The following is a 21,500-nucleotide window of genomic DNA, read 5'->3' as shown; positions in this document are numbered from 1 at the left end:
TATGCACTTTGACCAAGTAAAGGTTCATATCTCAAGAGACATGGTTGGTTTAAGGTCCCTCACGTTGCCTTCTGGGTGACTCCTGACGAGGGAAATGATGTGATGACACTGTTGTACTTCTCCATAGCGTTGACCTCCACAGTGCTGAAGGCTTGCGCAGTTAGCAGGCCTAAGATGGCCTTCAGCTGCTGTCTGTAGGGAGCAATGACCCCAATGTCACTGGCCCTGCAACCAGCCTAGTAGAACAGGAGGGTATAAGGCTAAACTTCTCTGCTGTTTTGGTATCCTGGCTACCACACTGTAACAGATCTCGTTCATCTCAATATCTGCTGTGCTGCTAGTGGCAATGGCAATTCGCTGACTCTACCTTTAAGTGTGGCTTGTTTGACCTGTGTATTGTGTAACTGTGTTGTTGGACCTTTGTACAGTATGTTATTGGACCTGTGTCTGCATGCTGCAGCTGTCTGGCCGGTTCCTGTCCTGGAGACGGTTGACAAGGGGGGAATCAGCAACCAAACGGAAGCTGATCTGATGCACGGCTTAGTCATCCTGCTACTGAAGGTGAGAGCTTCAATGAAAGTCAAATGAAATACACAAAATAATACATTTTAAAATAATTTGTCTGATTTACATAGATTCACAGCAATGATAGAGATTGTATGTACTGTGTATCAGAACTGCATATCTGTCTTGAAGAAAGTATGCAGTAATCTGGTCACTGGTTCAACATCCATTTCTTTGTGTTCCACTACCGTTTTGATTCAAAATGCCCCGTGGTGCCCCGTTTTGTGATTAATACTGATACATGTAGAGGTATTACTACACTAACTAATCGCTCTTAGTTGTTCCGGAAATTGACCCACTATGCTGTTTACTAAGAGAGAGAGAGAGAGATAGAAAAGAGAGAGAGAGCTGCCTGGACCCAGGCCAGGTCTCCCGGATGGATCAGCCCCAGCTCCCTCTGGATAGAGCCCTGGGAGGGCAGGGTTAGCATGGAGTCGGCCGTCCGCTATGAGCCACACTCCAGCCTGCCTCCTTACATGAGTGTTTCTCAGGGACATGATCTTACAGGGTGGGACACCAAGAAATTAGTTTAAAAACATTGATGGATGAAAACAGCAACCTTTGAGTGCATAGAAAAGGAGATATGATATTTGAAAATATATATATATATATATATATTTGAAAAATTTGATGAAATAGTTGACATGATTTTGTTAGGGAGAATAACCCACCTGTTCTTCCTGTACTGGACGTTCAGCTTGACTACAGCCTCACTGTGATTCTCAAGGCGCGTGAAAAGACTCTTGTCCATACCCAACGACCTGATGACATGGAACTGATGATGACGTGGAACATTAGAAACTGAAAGGAAACTACACTCCAAGACGCCACACACTTGCCACTCAAAAAAAAATAAAAAATCCCGACTCAGACCCCTCCCAGACAGTCCTAGCAAAATTCTTGCTTGAGAAAATGCTCTTTGCTAAGAAGCAATTTTTTATATACAGTATATATATATATATATTTTTTTTTAAACCATTTTGATTGAAAACAATCACAGTAAGGTACTTAATTGATTTAAAAAAATGGCTGCATTGGACCTTTAAAATAGAATATATTTGCTGTTCAAATTTAGAGACAATCTGAGTAAATGCCACAAATGAAAGGCCTATTATTACAGATGGATGTTTGTTAAACAATTTGCATTGTGAAAGGTAACGGAACATTGTTTATAATTATTGTCCCAAATGTTCCCTAATATTTTCCAAAAATGTCTCATAATCGTGGACCAACTGCAGTACCCCGCAGACCACCAGTGGTCCCTTTTACCACAGGTGGAAAACCACTGAATTAGACAGATACATTATTGATCCTGTCCTTTCCAGCACTATATCAGCTCATATGTATCACTAACTGTCAATGTTGACAGTTATGTAAGTCAGATTGGATAAAAACATCTGTTAACCTGTTTGGGCTGCAGGGGCAGTATTGAGTAGCCTGGATAAAAGGTGCCCATTTCAAACAGCCTCGTACTCAATTCTTGCTCGTACAATATGCATATTATCATTACTATTGAATAGAAAACACTCTCTAGTTTCTAAAACCGTTTGAATTATATCTGTGAGTAAAACAGAACTCATTTTGCAGCAAACTTCCTGACAGGAAGTGGAAAATCTGAAATCGATGCTCTGTTCTAGGGCCTGCCTATAAATGTGCTTGATATTTATTAGTATACATGCACTTCATACGCCTTCCACTAGATGTCAACAGGCAGTGAGAGAAGAAATGGAGTGTATAACATGATCTGAGGTCGAATAAAAGCTCTTGGCATGACGTGACCCCAATTTCCTGTTTTCTGGAACGCGCGAGAAGGGACCTGGTATTGCCTTCTGTAAAGCTGTCGTTATAGACAACTAATATCTCCGGCTTTGATTTTATTTGATAAATGTGACAATATCATCGTAAAGTATGTTTTTTCAATATAGTTTTATTAGATTATTGAAATTTTGTGTTGCTTTGTCTGCGTTTGTTCAGGAAGGAGAGCTTCGCGCCACTTTGCTAGCTTTCCGTGCTAATTGACTGGAGAAGAGGACATTCTAAAACCAAACAACGATTGTTCCCGACGAAGGACCCCTTGTACAACATTCTGATGGAAGATCATCAAAAGTAGGACCCATTTTATGATGCTATTTCATATATCTGTCGAACATGTGAACTAGTAGTTTGCGCCCAGATTTTGGGCACTCTCTCGCTATAACTAAGCTGGATGTCCTAATGAAGTTATTTTTAGAATTCTAACACGGCGATTGCATTAAGAACTAGTGTATCTATCATTTCCTATACAACATGTATTTTTTAGTAACGTTTATGAATAGTTATTTGGTCAGAATAGTTGAGTGTCATAAAAATATCCGCACATTCTGGGAAAAAGATGCTACGTTAGCACAATGTATAACCACTGATTTCAGCTCTAAATATGCACATTTTCGAACAAAACATAAGTGTATGTATAACCTGATGTTATAGGACTGTCATCTGATGAAGCTTATCAAGGTTAGTCAAAAATTATATATATTTTGCTGGTTTGTTACGATCGCTAACTTTTGCTGCTGGTAAATGGCTTGTGTTTCTGGCTATTGTGGTAAGCTAATATAATGCTATATTCTGTTTTCGCTGTAAAACACTTAAGAAATCGGAAATATTGGCTGGAATCACAAGATGCCTGTCTTTCATTTGCTGTACACCATGTATTTTTCAGAAATGTTTTATGATGAGTATTTAGGTATTTCACGTTGGTTTCTGTAATTACTCTGGCTGCTTCGGTGCTATTTCTGACGGTAGCTGTGATGGTAGCTGCAATGTAAAACTGATTTATACCTCAAATATGCAAATTTTTTGAACAAAACATAGATTTATTGTATAACATGTTATAAGACTGTCATCTGATGAAGTTGTTTCTTGGTTAGTTTGGTTGGTTCTTGGTTAGTTAGGTTGGTTTTGTGCATGCTACCTGTGCTGTGAAAAATGTCTGTCCTTTTTTGTATTTGGTGGTGAGCTAACATAAATATACGTGGTGTTTTCGCTGTAAAACATTTAAAAAATCGGACATGTTGGCTGGATTCACAAGATGTTTATCTTTCATTTGCTGTATTGGACTTGTTAATGTGTGAAAGTTAAATATTTCTAAAAAATATATTTTGAATTTCGCGCCCTGCACTTGAGCTGGCTGTTGTCATAAGTGTACCGACATCGGGCTTGCAGCCCAAAGTTAAATGACCACATTATCTGGTAGAGTTGGGATACAAAGACATGAATTCTTCCTGACCTCTCTTGGGGAGACTGTAGCCAGATGTTGTGCCGGCCTCCCTTCCTCTCCATGGCAACAGAGCAGCAGCCAGATGTTCTCTCCGGTAGTAGGCTTGATTACCAACAACGATGAGACAGCCTACAGGGAGGAGGTGAAGGCTCTGGGAGTGTGGTGCCAGGAAAATAACCTCTCACTAAACATCAACAAAACTAAGGAGATGATCGTGGACTTCAGGGAACAGCAGAGGGAGCACTCCCTATCCACATCGATGGGACCGCAGTGGAGAAGGTGGAAAGGTTCAAGTTCCTCAGCGTTCACATCACTGACACATCACTCCGTTTCCCTAAAATGGTCCACCCACACAGACAGTGTGGTGAAGAAGTCGCAACAGTGCCTCTTCAACCTCAGGAGGCTGAAGAAATTTGACTTAACACCTAAAACACTCACAAACTTTTACAGATGCACAATTGAGAGCATCCTGTCTGGTTGTATCTCCGCCTGGTACAGCAACTGGACCGCCCATAACCGCAAAGCTCTCCAGAGGGTGGTGCGATCTGCCCAACGCATTACCAAGGGAAAACTTCCCGCCCTCCTGGACATCTACAGCACCCAATGCCATAGGAAGGCCAAAAAGATCATCAAGGACATCAACCACCCGAGCCACTGCCTGTTCACCCTGTTATCATCCAGAAGACGAGGTCAGTACAGGTGCATCAAAGCTGGGACCGAGAGACTGAAAAACAGCTTCTATCTCAAGGCCATCAGACTGCTAAACAGCCATCACTAGCACATCAGAGGCGATTGCCTATAGACATAGATTAGGAATCACTGGCCACTTTAAGGAAATTAAACATTAGCCATTTTAATAATGTCTCCGTATCTCGTATGTGTAAACTGTACTACGGTATCTTAGTATCTTAGTCTACGGTATCTTAGTCACTTTAATTGTTTGTAAATATTGCATTACCAATCTCATATGTATATACTGTACTCTATACTATGCCACTGTATCTTAGTCCAATGCCGCTCTGACATATACAGTTGAAGTCGAAAGTTTACATACACTTAAGTTGGAGTCATTAAAACTCATTTTTCAACCACTCCACAAATTTCTTGTTAACAAACTATAGTTTTGGCAAGTCAGTTAGGACATCTACTTTGTGCATGACACAAGTCATTTTACCAACAACTGTTTACAGACACATTATTTCACTTATAATTCACTGTATCACAATTCCAGTGGGTCAGAAGTTTACATACACTAAGTTGACTGTGCCTTTAAACAGCTTGGAAAATTCCAGAAAATGATGTCTTGGCTTTAGAAGCTTCTGATAGGCTAATTGACATCATTCGAGTCAATTGGAGGTGTACCTGTGGACGTATTTCAAGGTCTACCTTCAAACTCAGTGCCTCTTTGCTTGACATCATGGGAAAATCAAAAGAAATCAGCCACGACCTCAGAAAGAAAATTGTAGACCTCCACAAGTCTGGTTCATCCTTGAGAGCAATTTCCAAATGCCTGAGGGTACCAAGTTCATCTGTACAAACAATAGTACGCAAGTATAAACACCATGGGACCACGCAGCCGTCAAACCGCTCAGGAAGGAAACGCGTTCTGTTTCCTAGAGATGAACGTACTTTGGTGCAAAAAGTGCAAATCAATCCAAGAACAACAGCAAAGGACCTGCTCCAAAACCGCCATAAAAAAGCCAGACACAGTTTGCAACTGCACATGGGGTCAAAGATCATACTTTTTGGAGAAATGTCCTCTGGTCTGATGAAACAAAAATAGAACCGTTTGGCCATAATGACCATCGTTTTGTTTGGAGGAAAAAGGGGGAGGCTTACAAGCCGAAGAACACCATCCCAACGTGAAGCACGGGGGTGGCAGCATCATGTTGTGGGGGTGCATTGCTGCAGGAGGGACTGGTACACTTCACAAAATAGATGGCGTCATGAGAAAGGAAAATTATGTGGATAATTTGAAGCAACATCTCAAAACATCAGTCAGGAAGTTAAAGCTTGGTCGCAAATGGGTCTTCCAAATGGACAATGACCCCAAGCATACTTCCAAAGTTGTGGCAAAATGGCTTAAGGACAACAAAGTCAAGGTATTGGAGTGGCCATCACAAAGCCCTGACCTCAATCTTCTAGAAATTTTATAGGCAGAACTGAAAAAGTGTGTGCGAGCAACGAGGCCTACAAACCTGACTCAGTTACACAGCTCTGTCAGGAGGAATGGGCCAAAATTCACCCAACTTATAGTTGGAAGCTTGTAGAAGGCTACCCGAAACGTTTGACCCAAGTTAAACAATTTAAAGGCAATGCTACCAAATACTAATTGAGTGTATGTAAACTTCTGACCCACTGGGAATGTGATGAAAGAAATAAAAGCTGAAATAAATCATTCTCTCTACTATTATTCTGACATTTCATATTCTTAAAATAAAGTGGTTATCCTAACTGATTTAAGACAGGGAATTTTTACTAGGATTAAATGTCAGGAATTGTGAAACTGAGTTTAAATGTATTTGGCTAAGGTGTATGTAAAGACCTGCTATAGTACTGTTTCTGTATTGACCTACTGTACCTCAAACAACAGGTACTCACATTGGATGAGTAAATCCATCTTTGGTTCAGGGTTACCTTCAGTATCAGGTCTGGGGGAGAGAGGAGAACAGAGATGCAGTGGTGAGGCAGGTTTATATTCATCATTGTTTGTAACCCTTGGGAAACCCTAAGGTTATCTATGCACTTTTAAGCATGACAAATAAACTCTACGCAGCCAAAGCATAAATGATCATACATTATTTGTCATTCTTTTTTTGAGACCCCCAACTAAGTTCTGGGTCCGGTTCCAGACAACAGTCAGCCTATTAAGTGTGGCTGATAAAGCCAATACTGTTGAGCAGACATACTATACACTTCTCCAGAATAACCAGTAGGTGGCACCATTGCTTTGAGTAAATCCCTCCTTGGTTCGGGGTTACCTTCAGTATCAGAACCACTACCTTTGTTTCCCTTGGGTGCCCAAAGGTTCTCTACGCACTTTCAAGCATGACAAGGAAACTATATGCAACCATAGCATGACTCGACATACAGTATCTACAATTCTTGTTTTGTATCTGATTGTTGGACTGAAAGAAGTGCTGATGACAAGCCAACAATCTTTTGACATCATTAATCTACTATATAACCTCATCATATACTGTATGCTGTATTTTCAGCCATTTCTGTAATGAACGCCAACAATAGTTACAAATGCAAGAAATCTATCCTAATTCAACTCTGAGGGGACTTGAAATCCACTGTTTGGAGTGTTTTAATAAGGCAAGTTGTAAGATCACCCACAAATTGCCCTTTCATTTATTATTCGTGAGATCCCCTCCCACACATTGCCCTTTCATTTATTAGTCGTGAGATCCCCTCCCACACATTGCCCTTTCATTTATTAGTCGTGAGATCCCCTCCCACACATTGCCCTTTCATTTATTGGTTGTGAGATCCCCTCCCACACATTTCCCTTTCATTTATATTTCTTCATTATATTGTTCTGTTTTATCACATTACTCTACCCCAAGTGTTTTAATCCAATATAGATCTGCCCACACAGAACTATGGCTGTTTACAGTGAGAGAGAAAACTGCCTCCTTACAGAATTGCTTTTGGCCCCTGGGCAAAGAAAAATCGAATCATTTGGTAATAACTCTGGGAGTGGGAAATGAACCATATTATTCTGTTATTGCACTAGCGTTTACTATTGACTATTGGAAATGAAATATATTTCAGCCTCGTTATTGAGCTATGAAGACATAAAAAACAGATCAAAGACTGGTAGTAGCAGGACGAGAGTGGATACAGACAGAGAGTGAAAATACTGGGAGTTGCAGGGAGAGAGCTGATACAGACAGAGGGAGAAAAGGAGTGAAAATACAAAAAGAGATAGGAATAGAGGGAGCGAGGTGACATTGATCCTACGGTATTCTCGGGGTGATGACAGATTAAATCATTTTACCAGACCCTTATCTCCTAATGTTAGTCTCTGTGGGTCTGTGTCCTGGGAAAAGGAGCAGACAGGTTGGAAAATGATGAATAGTCCTAAATCTTCCAAAATATTCCCCAGGTCAGGGTGCTCTGTGGTACATTTTTAGGGATGGTTAAAGGTCTCTGTGGGTTTAGCAGCTGAGCTCCAAGCTGATGATGTTCTGCTGAAAAGGAAGGAAAACAATGACACACACACACACACACACACACACACACACACACACACACACACACACACACACACACACACACACACACACACACACACACACACACACACACACACACACACACACACACACACACACACACACACACACACACACACACACACACACACACACACACACACAGGAACCACTTATTACATCATTATAATAATGGCTCTCCCTCTGTGGTTTTGGAGGAGAAAGGTATTCATTCGAGTGTTGTATTCATTCATGTGTGAGTGTGGCTCTGAATTGGTGAGATATTTAGTTCACACATACACACAAATGCAATATAATCTGTTGAAGTCACATGACCACTCTCTACCATCTTGCATAGGCGAAAATAAGGCTTGTTCATTTTAAATCCTAATGCAAAATGCCGACTTTGCTGTTGTTGCAAGATGCAGAGAAATACTACTGGTTTCAACCGTTTCAAAGAAAATATGTGCCTATTTTGGGTGAAAGTCTGAGAGGAACAGATGAGGCTGGCATGGCTTTGTGTGCCACACTGCCACTTAAAATCCTCTGGTCCTTGAGGGCTGAAAGCAGATAGAAAGAGAGAATTAATGTAGATGTAGGATCTTAATTTGATCACTCTTTTGTTACTGAGAATATTCCTACACAGCTGTGTGTGTGTGTGTGTGTGTGTGTGTGTGTGTGTGTGTGTGTGTGTGTGTGTGTGTGTGTGTGTGTGTGTGTGTGTGTGTGTGTGTGTCTGCTTGCATATGTGTCTACTGATCCAAACACATTCTCATCTAATTAGCGAGTTGGAATGGCAGTGAAATTAACATACAGTGGCTTGCGAAGGTATTCACCGCCCTTGGCATTTTTGCTATTTCGTTGCCTTACAACCTGGAATTAAAATAGATTTTTGGGGGGGTTGAATCATTTGATTTACACAACATGCCTACCACTTTGAAGATGCAAAATATTTTTGGGGTGAAACACAAGAAACAAGACAAAAAAAACTGAAAACTAGATTGTGCATAACTATACACCCCCCCCCAAAAGTCAATACTTTGTAGAGCCACCTTTTGCAGCAATTACAGCTGCAAGTCTCTTAGGGTATGTCTCTATAAGCTTGGCACATCCATCTAGCCACTGGGATTTTTGCCATTCTTCAAGGCAACACTGCTCCAGCTCCTTCAAGTTGGATGGGTTCTGCTGGTGTACAGCAATCTTTAAGTCATACCACAGATTCTCAATTGGATTGAGGTCTGGGCTTTGACTAGGCCATTCCAAGACATTTAAATGTTTCCCCTTAAACCACTCAAGTGTTGCTTTAGCAGTATGCTTCGGGTCATTGTCCTGCTGGAAGGTGAACCTCTGTCCCAGTCTCAAATCTCTGGAAGACTGAACAGGTTTTCCTCAAGAATTTCCCTGTATTTAGCGCCATCCATCATTCCTTCAATTCTGACTAGTTTCCCAGTCCCTGCCGATGAATCACATCCTCACAGTATGATGCTGCCACCACCATGCTTCACTGTGGGTATGGTATTCTCGGGGTAATGATGAGTTTTCCTTGATGGCAAAAAAGCTCAATTTTAGTCTCATCTGACCAGAGTACCTTCTTCCATATGTTTGGGGAGTCTCCTACATGCCTTTTGGCAAACTCTGTGAGTTTTGGTGGGTGGCCCTCTCTCGCAGGTTTGTTGTGGTGCTATATTCTTTCCATTTTTGAATAATGGATTTAATAGTGCTCCGTGGGATGTTCAAAGTTTTGGATATTTTTTTATAACCCAACCTTGATCTGTACTTCTCCACAACCTGTGTGGAGATCTCCTTGGTGTTCATGGTGTCGCTTGCTTGGTGATGCTACTTGCTTAGTGGTGTTGCAGACTCTGGGGCCTTTCAGAACAGGTGTATATATACTGAGATCATGTGACAGATCATGTGCCACTTAGATTGCACACAGGTGGACTTTATTTAACTAATTATGTGACTTCTGAAGGTAATTGGTTGCACCAGATCTTATTTAGGGGCTTCTTAGCAAAGGGGTGAATACATATGCACGCACCACTTTTCCATTTTTGAGAATTTTTTTAAACAAGTTATTTTTTTCCATTTCACTTCACCAATTTTGACTATTTTGTGTATGTCCATTACATGAAATCCAAATAAAAATCTATTTAAAACAGGAAAAACACCAAGGGAGATGAATACTGTTGCAAGACACTGTAGTTCTAATCTACAGCCACTTTCACTGAGATGGGGGGTAATGAATATTAGTCTCTCTCTCACTGTCCATCACAGGAATGACTTGTTTTTCTCTGTATTAGCCTCGTCTTCACTACACTCTTATAAAAAATTACCTAAAAGGGTTCTTCGGCTGTCCCCATTGGAGAAGAACCTTTGTTGGCTCCAAGTAGAACCATTTTGGTTCCATGTAGAACCCTTTCCACAGAAGGTTCTATATGGAACCCAAAATTGGTTCTACCTGGAACCAAAAATAGTATTACCTGGGACAAAAAAGGGTTCGTTCTCCTTTGTGGACAGCCGAAGAACCCTTTCGAAAAACTTTTTTTCTAATAGTGTATAAACCCCCATCACTGAGTCAACAAGATTAAGGATTAGCATAAAACAAAATAATCCACATAAAGAAAAAGCCAGTTCCATACTCCTATGTCATCACAGGATACTGATGAGTTTAACCATGAAGATAGAATAATGTTTACGTTGTTCTACACAACTTCTCCTGGTTGTTGCACACCTGTGCTGAAAGACCTAAAAAAAACGGAATTATGTATGTTACTGCTCTTTACTCAATGCCATCCTGGATTAAATGACCAGAGTGGTCAGGCAGGCGGATTCGGTGGCTGGACAGGCAAGGGTCAAAAACCAGGAGGGTTAGGAAAAAAACGGAGACTGGGAAAAATAGGAGCTAAGAAAACCACTGGTTGACTTGGCAAAACAAGACGAACTGGCACAGAGAGACAGGAAACACAGGGATGCATACACCGGGGACTAATGGTGAAAACAGGTGACACCTGGAGGTGGGTGGAGACAATCACAAAGACAGGTGAAACAGATCAGGGTGTGACACTATTGGACATTCCGAATACCCCTCACAAATACATATTGACTGGGATTTTCTGTAATGATGTCAGTGATCACTATGCAATTGCTTGTGTTAGAAATACAAACATGACCAAAGCCAAACCCTGTTATAGACAGTTTGATGAGCAAGCGTTCTTACATGATCTGTACCATCATATTGACAGAGTAAGTCTGATTCCTGATGTTTACACTTCCTGGGACTATTTTTATATGAAATGTGTGTCCATTTGTGATAAGCATGCCCATGTTAAGAAATTTAGAATCAGTGGAAGGGACCATCCCTGTTTTTCAGATAACTTGGCATAATTAATTTGAAAGAGAAACATCTCTTGGGCTCAAGCTAGACATACACTTGCTCCTGTTGACTGGGCCTCCTTCAGAGCGCTAAAAACAAATGTACAGGATTGATCAGGAAGTCCAAATCAGATTTCTATCTAAACGCAGTCACAGAGAACCTAAACAACCCTACCAAGTTCTGGAAGCTAATCAAATCAGTGTCAGGTTCTGATGATTGATTCTAATGAAGTGAAGGATAATGCCAATATTGTAGGGTTTTTTAACAAGCACTTCATATCTGCTGGTTCAGTTTTTGATAATGGATTGGGCCCAGGCCTCTAATGTAAGCTCTGTTACAGTCAACTATGATATAGGCTCTCATGTGAGCCATTTTAACTTTGAGCCTGTTTCTTATGCTGAGGCCTATAAAGCACTAAAGGCAATACACACTAAAAAGTCTGCAGGTCCAGACAACCTGGATCCCTACCTCTTAAAGATAGCAGCTGGTATTATTACTGAACCTGTGGCTCACATTTCCAACTTGAGTCTCTTGACCAACTCCATACCCAGCATTTATAAATCAGCTTATGTCCTCCCACTGCTAAAGGGTGGAGATCCCTCAGATGCTAATAACTATGGTCCTATCTCCAAACTCCCTATCCTGGCCAAAGTCTATGAATCCCTAGTGAGCTCACAGTTAAAAAATGCCTTAATTGAAAATAACATACTGAGCAGTGTTCCGTCTTTAGATCAGGGCACAGCACCACAACTGCAGCTATGGCAGTGGTAAATGACATCATAAATGTACTTGATTAAAAGCAACATTGTGCTGCTCTGTTTGTTGATTTATCAAAGGCATTTGATTCAGTTGACCATGAATTGTTGCTAGCTAGACTCAGTAACATTGGTCTCAGTGAAGGGCAGTAAATTGGTTTAGGAACTATTTTTCTGACAGAACACAATGTGTATATACTGACAATCACAAGTCTAGCTTTCTTGAGATTAATATAGGTGTGACCCAGGGTTCCATGTTAGCTCCTGTGTTCTCAATTTTTATTAATAATTTGGGACATAGGATGCAACCAGCAAAGTTGTATCTGTATGCAGATGATACAGTCATATATTAATGTGCTCCTCCTCTGGTTCAGGCTGTTGAAGAGCTCCAGACTGCTTTTCAGGCACCGCAAGCCTCCCTTTATGGTCTCAAACTGGTCTTGAATGTACAAAAAACTAAATGAATGACCTTTACCAGAGCTCACACTCAGACAGAGAAGGCTAGCATTGTCACATCTGGTGGCTTATCCATTGAAAAAGTGTCATCCTACAAATACCAAGGTATATGGTTGGATGGCAAGTTCTCCTTTAAAGTTCATATGCATAATCTTTTGATGAAGCTTTAATTGAAATTGTTTTTTATTTTTGTAATAAGCTTCCTGCTTATGGCTAGAAAGAAGCTTGTTCAGGCCACTTTTCTCTCTGTAATTGATTATGGTGACTTGTTGTATATGCATGCAGCCTCCTCTGTCTTACAGAGACTGGGACTCTGTTTACCATGCATCCTTGCGCTTTATTACAAATGCCAAGTCACTCACCCACCATTGCACCTTGTACCAAATGGTGGGTTGGACCTCACTTTATATGCGCAGAAAGCTACATTTGTATGTGTTCATCTACAAAGCCCTTTTGGGTAAACTCCCTCTTTACCTCTGTAGTCTGGTCTCCTTCACCACCAGCAGTTACCATACCCGGTCTGCTAGGTGGTTGCTACTTAAAGTCCCCAGGACATTTACAGTATTAGGCAAGACTGCCTTCTCGTCTTGTGCACCAGAGGTATGGAATAGTCTACAAGCCATGCTTCATCTAGATATGTTAGTGCCACTGAATGAATTTACATGTTTAATGCGAGAGACTGTTACAGAGGAGTATAAATGCTTTTTTTTAGGCTGGATCATGTTTTGAATTGTATTGTATTGTTGCATGTTTTAATTCTGTAATGTTTTGATTGTTGCTGCCTTCTTGGCCAGGTCTCCCTTGAAAAAGAGACTGGACCTTGGGCTTTTTCAACGGGCTTTTCCTGGTTAATTAAAGGTTAAAATAAGCCACATAAAGCCATTGCCAGTTCCATACTCCTATGTCATCACAGAATACTGATGAGTTTAACCATGAAGATAAAACATTGTTCTGTCTCTACTTTTTCATAACCCTCTTGCATTGCCTCTCATTGGATAGAGGACAAGCTGTGGCCAAAGACAGACTGTGGCAAAAGGTTGTTGTGGCCTTATGTCACACCCGGGACAATGAGGACTACAGGTGTAGGATCTTAGTTTGAGCCAGTTTGCTACAGTGGGAGAATAATCCTGCAGCAACAGAACATGTGAATTATTGCGTGGATTATAATTATTGGACATTTTTGTAGGGGTTTAAACATTTTTTGTAGAGGAAAATCAAGTCTGAAATTTCGAAGTGGAAATTAGAAACTTCAGAAGCCTTTTTAAGCCTCAAATACATGACCATTTTTACGTTTCCTACATTGCATGACAGTTCTCCTGCAACAGGGTGATCAAATTAAGATCCTACATCTGTAAGTAAGTAAGTAAGTACTTACCGGGGCAACGGGTAGCCTAGCGCTTAAGAGCGTTGGGCCAGTAACTGAAAGATTGATGGTTCAAATCCCTGAGTCGACTAGATGAAAAATATGTTGATGTGCTCTTGAGCCAGGCACATAGCCCTAATTGCTCCTGTAAGACGCTCTGGGTAAGAGCATCTACAAGAATTGTATTGTGAAATACATTATCTCCACCTGCCACTCTGTTACCCAGGTGATACAGAATTTATTGTGTCATATGTATATCCCTCAAGGTTCTGTAATGTCAAGATTCTGATTATCCAAGGTTAGGTAATTGATAATAGACTGTAACTCGAGCTGTTGCAGTGACCGTATTACCGCCACACTGGCAGTCACAGGTCGTGACCGCAGTCAAATTCCACGTGACTGTTGAATCACAGTCATCTCCTCTCATGCACTTTGGACCTGCTTGGTACCCAACTCGCAAACAGCTGACGAATGTGATGGGAAAGCGTTTGAGTACCAGATAGAGCTGCATTTCTCCTCTTCTTCTTCTTCTTTTACAGAACTGAATGCAAGAACAAAAAAGTGTCATAGATCTTCAAAAGAAAAGGACATTATAATGACGTGCTGGCCTAGAGATCACTCAAAGGGAAGACTGTCCCAATCTTTACAGGGATAAAAGAGTGACAGAGAGCAGTGTCGTGGAAATTCAGTACTGAGAGAGATTTGGTCATTTCTTCAAACAATCATCTTTATTTAATATCGATGAATTATTGCAATAATGAGGCTGGTCGACCCCACACCCTTGAGTGTTGGACCGAGTAACCTAACCTTTACACAAATGCAGAGTACTCTATATAGCTGACACTAACAATGCTCAGTCATGGTTGGTTCAACACCCCTCATGCAGACCAAGGAGCATCATAAGCCACTCTGGGTTCATCCTGTCTTTTTCTGCACATGGGTTGTTGTCTTAACCCCACCCTGGCTTAGTTTCCCAGATGCAAGGATGATTTAGAGACAATGAGGAAGTGTTCTAAACTCCTCCTGGCTATCTCTGTCTCAGTTACACCCACAACATCTTGTCTATGTAATGGAGTCTTTAAGTCATTTGTCAGCTCAAGCCATCTCTAGTGACCATACGCCCAGATTAGCTGCAGGGAACTAGAGTGGAGACTATAAAAACACAGACACTAACAGGACATAAATATCCTCCTATATGTTAAGTATTAATTGCTAACTATTAATATCAAACAAATCAGGTAAAAGTGTAATTTTTCACAGTAGTTATCAATCAATGTAAACTTATTCATTATGATCTCTATGGCAGAACTGCTCCTAGATCAGCACTCCTATTCTGAGATGCTTGATACAAATGGACCCTGGTCCTAGTGCCAGGGAGATTAGACAGAGGGACAGGGAAGGCTGGAACCAAAAGGTCCTGTGTGTGGGGGCGGACATTTGACGTTAGACCTTTGGAATGACAAGGTGACAGGTGGGGTCTGTGGGTGAAACTCTGACAGGTGCCAAGGCCCTGTCTCACAACACACACACACACACACACACACACACACACACACACACACACACACACACACACACACACACACACACACACACACACACACACACACACACACACACACACACACACACACACACACACACACACACCATCTGCAACAGGCACCTTTTTAGGCACTACTGAGACATTCAGGTCTCGTCCAGGGACAGTTAGCTTGTTATCGGCCCTCTGAGATCTGTAATACGGCTCTTGCTCCTGCAGTGACAGTAGAGAGGGAAGGCCACAGACGAGTGCCTTCTTCTCTTTCCCCAGGGCTCTGTCTCTTTAGACACACAGCACAGGCTAACACACGCACCACACACTACAAATACATATACACACACACACATTACAGTAAACTAATCACCTCTCTGAAATTGATTTCTTAAGAATTTCTCAGTTTGTTTTCACCTTCCCATCGGAAATGAATTGCTTCAGTGAACTGGAAGTAAATCCCTGGAACTGGAACAGTCAGAATAACAGGGTTGAGAGAGGGGTCTTTCGGTGTTTTGTATGTAAGACAATGGTCCGTATTATTTTGGAGCGCATAAAAGATCCTAACATGTTGGCAATGACGTAACAGATCTTTCTTTAGCTCTCTCTCTCCCTGCTTTTTCTGTAGAGTTCTATCTATATCCAACCGCCTCCCTCATCCCTCCCTCCATCTCTCCTTCTGTTCCTTGCTCTTCTCTCCCTGTGAGTCATTCATTCAAAGCATCCATTACACCGGCCCTGCACTTTGCTATTAGATTGACCCCCATTGTTCGCTCACACATGCATATAATTACCCTCACACTTAGAGACACACACACACACACACACACACACTTCAAGCATTTTGCTACACCCGCAATAACATCTGATAAATATGTGTGTGTCAAATAAAATTAGATTTAATTCGACACACCCGCACTTACATGCACTGAAATACATACTCTTTCACCACACAAACACAACCATGAACATAAAAACAATGTCGTCCCTCACATGGCTTCCCTTGATAGTTGGCAAAAAAACACAATCACAAAGGCCTACACAATTTCACTTACGCGTGCAATGTTTTTTTTCTCTCAAAATGCTGTGTTGGGATGACAAAACAGCTCTTATATCATTTCTCATCACCAATGCATCAGTTTCAGCCCGCAGGCATACACAACCCTTTAACTTCTACACACACACACACACACACACACACACACACACAACCATGAACATAAAAACTATGTTGTCCCTCACATGCACTCTGTCACAAGGCTTCCCTTGATGCTTGGCCAGAAAACAATCCCGAAGGCCAACACAATTTCACTAATGTGTGCAATGTCTTTTTTTGCTCAATGCTTTTTTTTCTTCTCACAATGCTATGTTGGGATATTTTATGTCCTTCAGGCTAATATGTTATTATCCTTTCAGACCATCTCAGTTCTAAAGTATAAATCAGTTTATGGACTAAAAGTATTATTATTTATTATTTTAGGGGGTAGATCTGCTTTAATATTGCAGCTATCTTGTAGCTTCCATCAATGTAATTGTCTGCATCATTTCCAATCCTTGTAACGGGTGTCGTCGTCGGATGAAGAGGAATCGGACCAAAGCGCAGCGCGGTAAGTGTTCATGCCTTTTTATTTAAACTGAACACTAAACAAAAAATAACAAAGTGAATAACCGAAACCGAAACAGTCCTGTCAGGTACTAAACAGAAAACAACTACCCACAAAACACAGGTGGGAAAAAGCTGCCTAAGTATGATTCTCAATCAGAGACAACGATAGACAGCTGCCTCTGATTGAGAACCACACCCGGCCAAACACAAAGAAATACAAAACATAGAAAATGAACATAGAATGCCCACCCAAATCACACCCTGACCAAACCAAAATAGAGACATGAAAAGCTCTCTACTGATTAAAAAAAATATATATATATATTTCACCTTTATTTAACCAGGTAGGCTAGTTGAGAACAAGTTCTCATTTGCAACTGCGACCTGGCCAAGATAAAGCATAGCAGTGTGAACAGACAACAACACAGAGTTACACATGGAGTAAACAATAAACAAGTCAATAACATGGTAGAAAAATAGAGAATCTATATACAATGTGTGCAAAAGGCATGAGGAGGTAGGCAATAAATCGAATAATTACAATTTAGCAGATTAACACTGGAGTGATAAATCATCAGATGATCATGTGCAAGTAGAGATACTGGTGTGCAAAAGAGCAGAAAAGTAAATAAATAAAAGCAGTATGGGGGGGTGAGGTAGGTAAATTGGGTGGGCTATATACCGATGGACTATGTACAGCTGCAGCGATCGGTTAGCTGCTCGGATAGCAGATGTTTAAAGTTGTTGAGGGAGATAAAAGTCTCCAACTTCAGAGATTTTTGCAATTTGTTCCAGTCGCAGGCAGCAGAGAACTGGAAGGAAAGGCGTCCAAATGAGGTTTTGGCTTTAGGGATGATCAGTGAGATACACCTGCTGGAGCGCGTGCTACGGGTGGGTGTAGCCATCGTGACCAGTGAACTGAGATAAGGCGGCACTTTACCTAGCATAGCCTTGTAGATGACCTGGAGCCAGTGGGTCTGACGACGAACATGTAGCGAGGGCCAGCCGACTAGGGCATACAGGTCGCAGTGGTGGGTCGTATAAGGTGCTTTAGTAACAAAACGGATGGCACTGTGATAAACTGCATCCAGTTTGCTGAGTAGAGTATTGGAAGCTATTTTGTAGATGACATCGCCGAAGTCGAGGATCGGTAGGATAGTCAGTTTTACTAGGGTAAGTTTGGCGGCGTGAGTGAAGGAGTCTTTGTTGCGAAATAGAAAGCCGACTCTAGATTTGATTTTGGATTGGAGATGTTTGATATGAGTCTGGAAGGAGAGTTTGCAGTCTAGCCAGACACCTAGGTACTTATAGATGTCCACATATTCTAGGTCGGAACCGTCCAGGGTGGTGATGCTAGTCGGGCGTGCGGGTGCAGGCAGCGAACGGTTGAAAAGCATGCATTTGGTTTTACTGGTGTTTAAGAGCAGTTGGAGGCCACGGAAGGAGTGTTGTATGGCATTGAAGCTCGTTTGGAGGTTAGATAGCACAGTGTCCAAGGATGGGCCAGAAGTATACAGAATGGTGTCGTCTGCGTAGAGGTGGATCAGGGAATCGCCCGCAGCAAGAGCAACATCATTGATATATACAGAGAAAAGAGTCGACCCGAGAATTGAACCCTGTGGTACCCCCATAGAGACTGCCAGAGGACCGGACAACATGCCCTCCGATTTGACACACTGAACTCTGTCTGCAAAGTAGTTTGTGAACCAGGCAAGGCAGTCATTAGAAAAACCGAGGCTACTGAGTCTGCCGATAAGAATATGGTGATTGACAGAGTCGAAAGCCTTGGCCAGGTCGATGAAGACGGCTGCACAGTACTGTCTTTTATCGATGGCGGTTATGATATCGTTTAGTACCTTGAGCGTGGCTGAGGTGCACCCGTGACCGGCTCGGAAACCGGATTGCACAGCGGAGAAGGTACGGTGGGATTCGAGATGGTCAGTGATCTGTTTGTTGACTTGGCTTTCGAAGACCTTAGATAGGCAGGGCAGGATGGATATAGGTCTGTAACAGTTTGGGTCCAGGGTGTCTCCCCCTTTGAAGAGGGGGATGACCGCGGCAGCTTTCCAATCCTTGGGGATCTCAGATGATACGAAGGAGAGGTTGAACAGGCTGGTAATAGGGGGTGCGACAATGGCGGCGGACAGTTTCATAAATAGGGGGTCCAGATTGTCAAGCCCAGCTGATTTGTATGGGTCCAGGTTTTCCAGCTCTTTCAGAACATCTGCTATCTGGATTTGGGTAAAGGAGAAGCTGGGGAGGCTTGGGCGAGTAGCAGCGGGGGGGGGGGGGGGGGCGGGGCTGTTGGCCAAGGTTGGAGTCGCCAGGAGGAAGGCATGGCCAGCCATTGAGAAATGCTTGTTGAAGTTTTCGATTATCACGGATTTATCGGTGGTGACCGTGTTACCTAGCCTCAGTGCAGTGGGCAGCTGGGAGGAGGTGCTCTTGTTCTCCATGGACTTTACAGTATCCCAGAACTTTTTGGAGTTAGAGCTACAGGATGCAAATTTCTGCTTGAAAAAGCTGGCCTTTGCTTTCCTGACTGACTGCGTGTATTGGTTCCTGACTTCCCTGAACAGTTGCATATTGCGGGGGCTCTTCGATGCTATTGCAGTTCGCCTCAGGATGTTTTTGTGCTGGTCGAGGGCAGTCAGGTCTGGAGTGAACCAAGGGCTATATCTGTTCTTAGTTCTGCATTTTTTGAACGGAGCATGCTTGTCTAATATGGTGAGGAAGTAACTTTTAAAGAATGACCAGGCATCCTCAACTGACGGGATGAGGTCAATATCCTTCCAGGGTACCCGGGCCAGGTCGATTAGAAAGGCCTGCTCGCAGAAGTGTTTTAGGGAGCGTTTAACAGTGATGAGGGGTGGTCGTTTGACCGCGGACCCGTAGCGGATACAGGCAATGAGGCAGTGATCGCTGAGATCTTGATTGAAGACAGCAGAGGTGTATTTGGAGGGCAAGTTGGTCAGGATAATGTCTATTAGGGTGCCCATGTTTACGGATTTAGGGTTGTACCTGGTGGGTTCCTTGATGATTTGTGTGAGATTGAGGGCATCTAGCTTAGATTGTAGGACTGCCGGGGTGTTAAGCATATCCCAGTTTAGGTCACCTAACAGAACAAACTCTGAAGCTAGATGGGGAGCGATCAATTCACAGATGGTGTCCAGGGCACAGCTGGGAGCTGAGGGGGGTCGGTAGCAGGCGGCAACAGTGAGAGACTTATTTCTGGAGAGATTAATTTTTAAAATGAGAAGTTCGAACTGTTTGGGCATAGACCTGGAAAGTATGACAGAACTTTGCAGGCTATCTCTGCAGTAGATTGCAACTCCTGCCTCTTCGGCAGTTCTATCTTGACGGAAAGTGTTATAGTTGGGTATGGAAATCTCAGAATTTTTGGTGGCCTTCCTAAGCCAGGATTCAGACACGGCAAGGACATCAGGGTTGGCAGAGTGTGCTAAAGCGGTGAGTAAGACAAACTTAGGGAGGAGGCTTCTGATGTTGATATGCATGAGGCCAAGGCTTTTTCGATCACAGAAGTCAACAAATGAGGGTGCCTGGGGACATGCAGGGCCTGGGTTTACCTCCACATCACCCGAGGAACAGAGGAGTAGTAGGATGAGGGTGCGGCTAAAGGCTATCAAAACTGGTCGCCTAGAGCGTTGGGGACAAGGAATAAAAGGAGCAGATTTATGGCCGTGGTAGAATAGATTCTGGGCATAATGTGCAGACAGGGGTATGGTGGGGCACCATACCCCTGTTTGCCATATATTTTTAACTGTGCTGTTTCACAAAAGTTCTGAACCTTTCTATTCTCATAGTTTCTACAGATTGTAAATTTAAGATAAACATTTTTGCTAAAGTTATTATTGATCGATTGACTATGACTTTTCAAATCACCCAGTAGTGCTATCTGCAGAGTTAGCTCCAGGTAAATGTTGCAATTTTTCAGCCATTCCTTGAACTACGACCAAAACAATCTACATATGGACAGTACCAAAACAAATGCTCTAATGATTCTGTCTCTTCGCAGCAAAATCTGCAGAGCTGGGACTGTTGTATCTCCCATATATATATAACATTCTATTGGTTGCAAGAATTTTGTATAATAATTTAATATGATTTAAATTATTTATCACAAAACCATTTGATGTTGCCAATTATTTTTATGATTACTTCATTGGCGAAGTGAGCAAACTTAGGCAGGAAATGCCAACAACGAACAGTGAGCAATTGTATTCATGCATAAAAAAACAAATAATGAAAGAAAAGCATTGCAAGTTTGAATTTTGTAAAGTAAGTGTGGGAGAGGTGGAAAAATGATTGTTTTCGATCAATAATGACAAACCTCCTGGCATTTACAACTT

At 42.1% G+C, this 21,500-nt stretch overlaps 1 protein-coding gene across 1 annotated transcript in view; it reads left to right on the top strand.

The window, feature by feature from the left end:
* Window positions 1–241: 241 nt before the first annotated feature.
* Window positions 242–21,500, top strand: part of LOC139580411 (transmembrane protein 100-like) — a 28,138-nt gene continuing 6,879 nt past the window's right edge. Inside the window, exons 1-2 of the mRNA XM_071409060.1 lie at window positions 242–561; window positions 2,539–2,670. The gene's annotated coding sequence lies outside the window, so the exon portion shown is untranslated. The remainder of the gene's footprint in view (window positions 562–2,538; window positions 2,671–21,500) is intronic.

The sequence above is a fragment of the Salvelinus alpinus genome, chromosome 7 (assembly GCF_045679555.1).
Source record: "Salvelinus alpinus chromosome 7, SLU_Salpinus.1, whole genome shotgun sequence".
NCBI classification, from domain to species: Eukaryota; Metazoa; Chordata; class Actinopteri; order Salmoniformes; family Salmonidae; genus Salvelinus; species Salvelinus alpinus.
The sequence above is the reverse complement of the archived record's forward strand: the minus strand, read 5'-3'. Positions and strand labels throughout refer to the sequence as shown.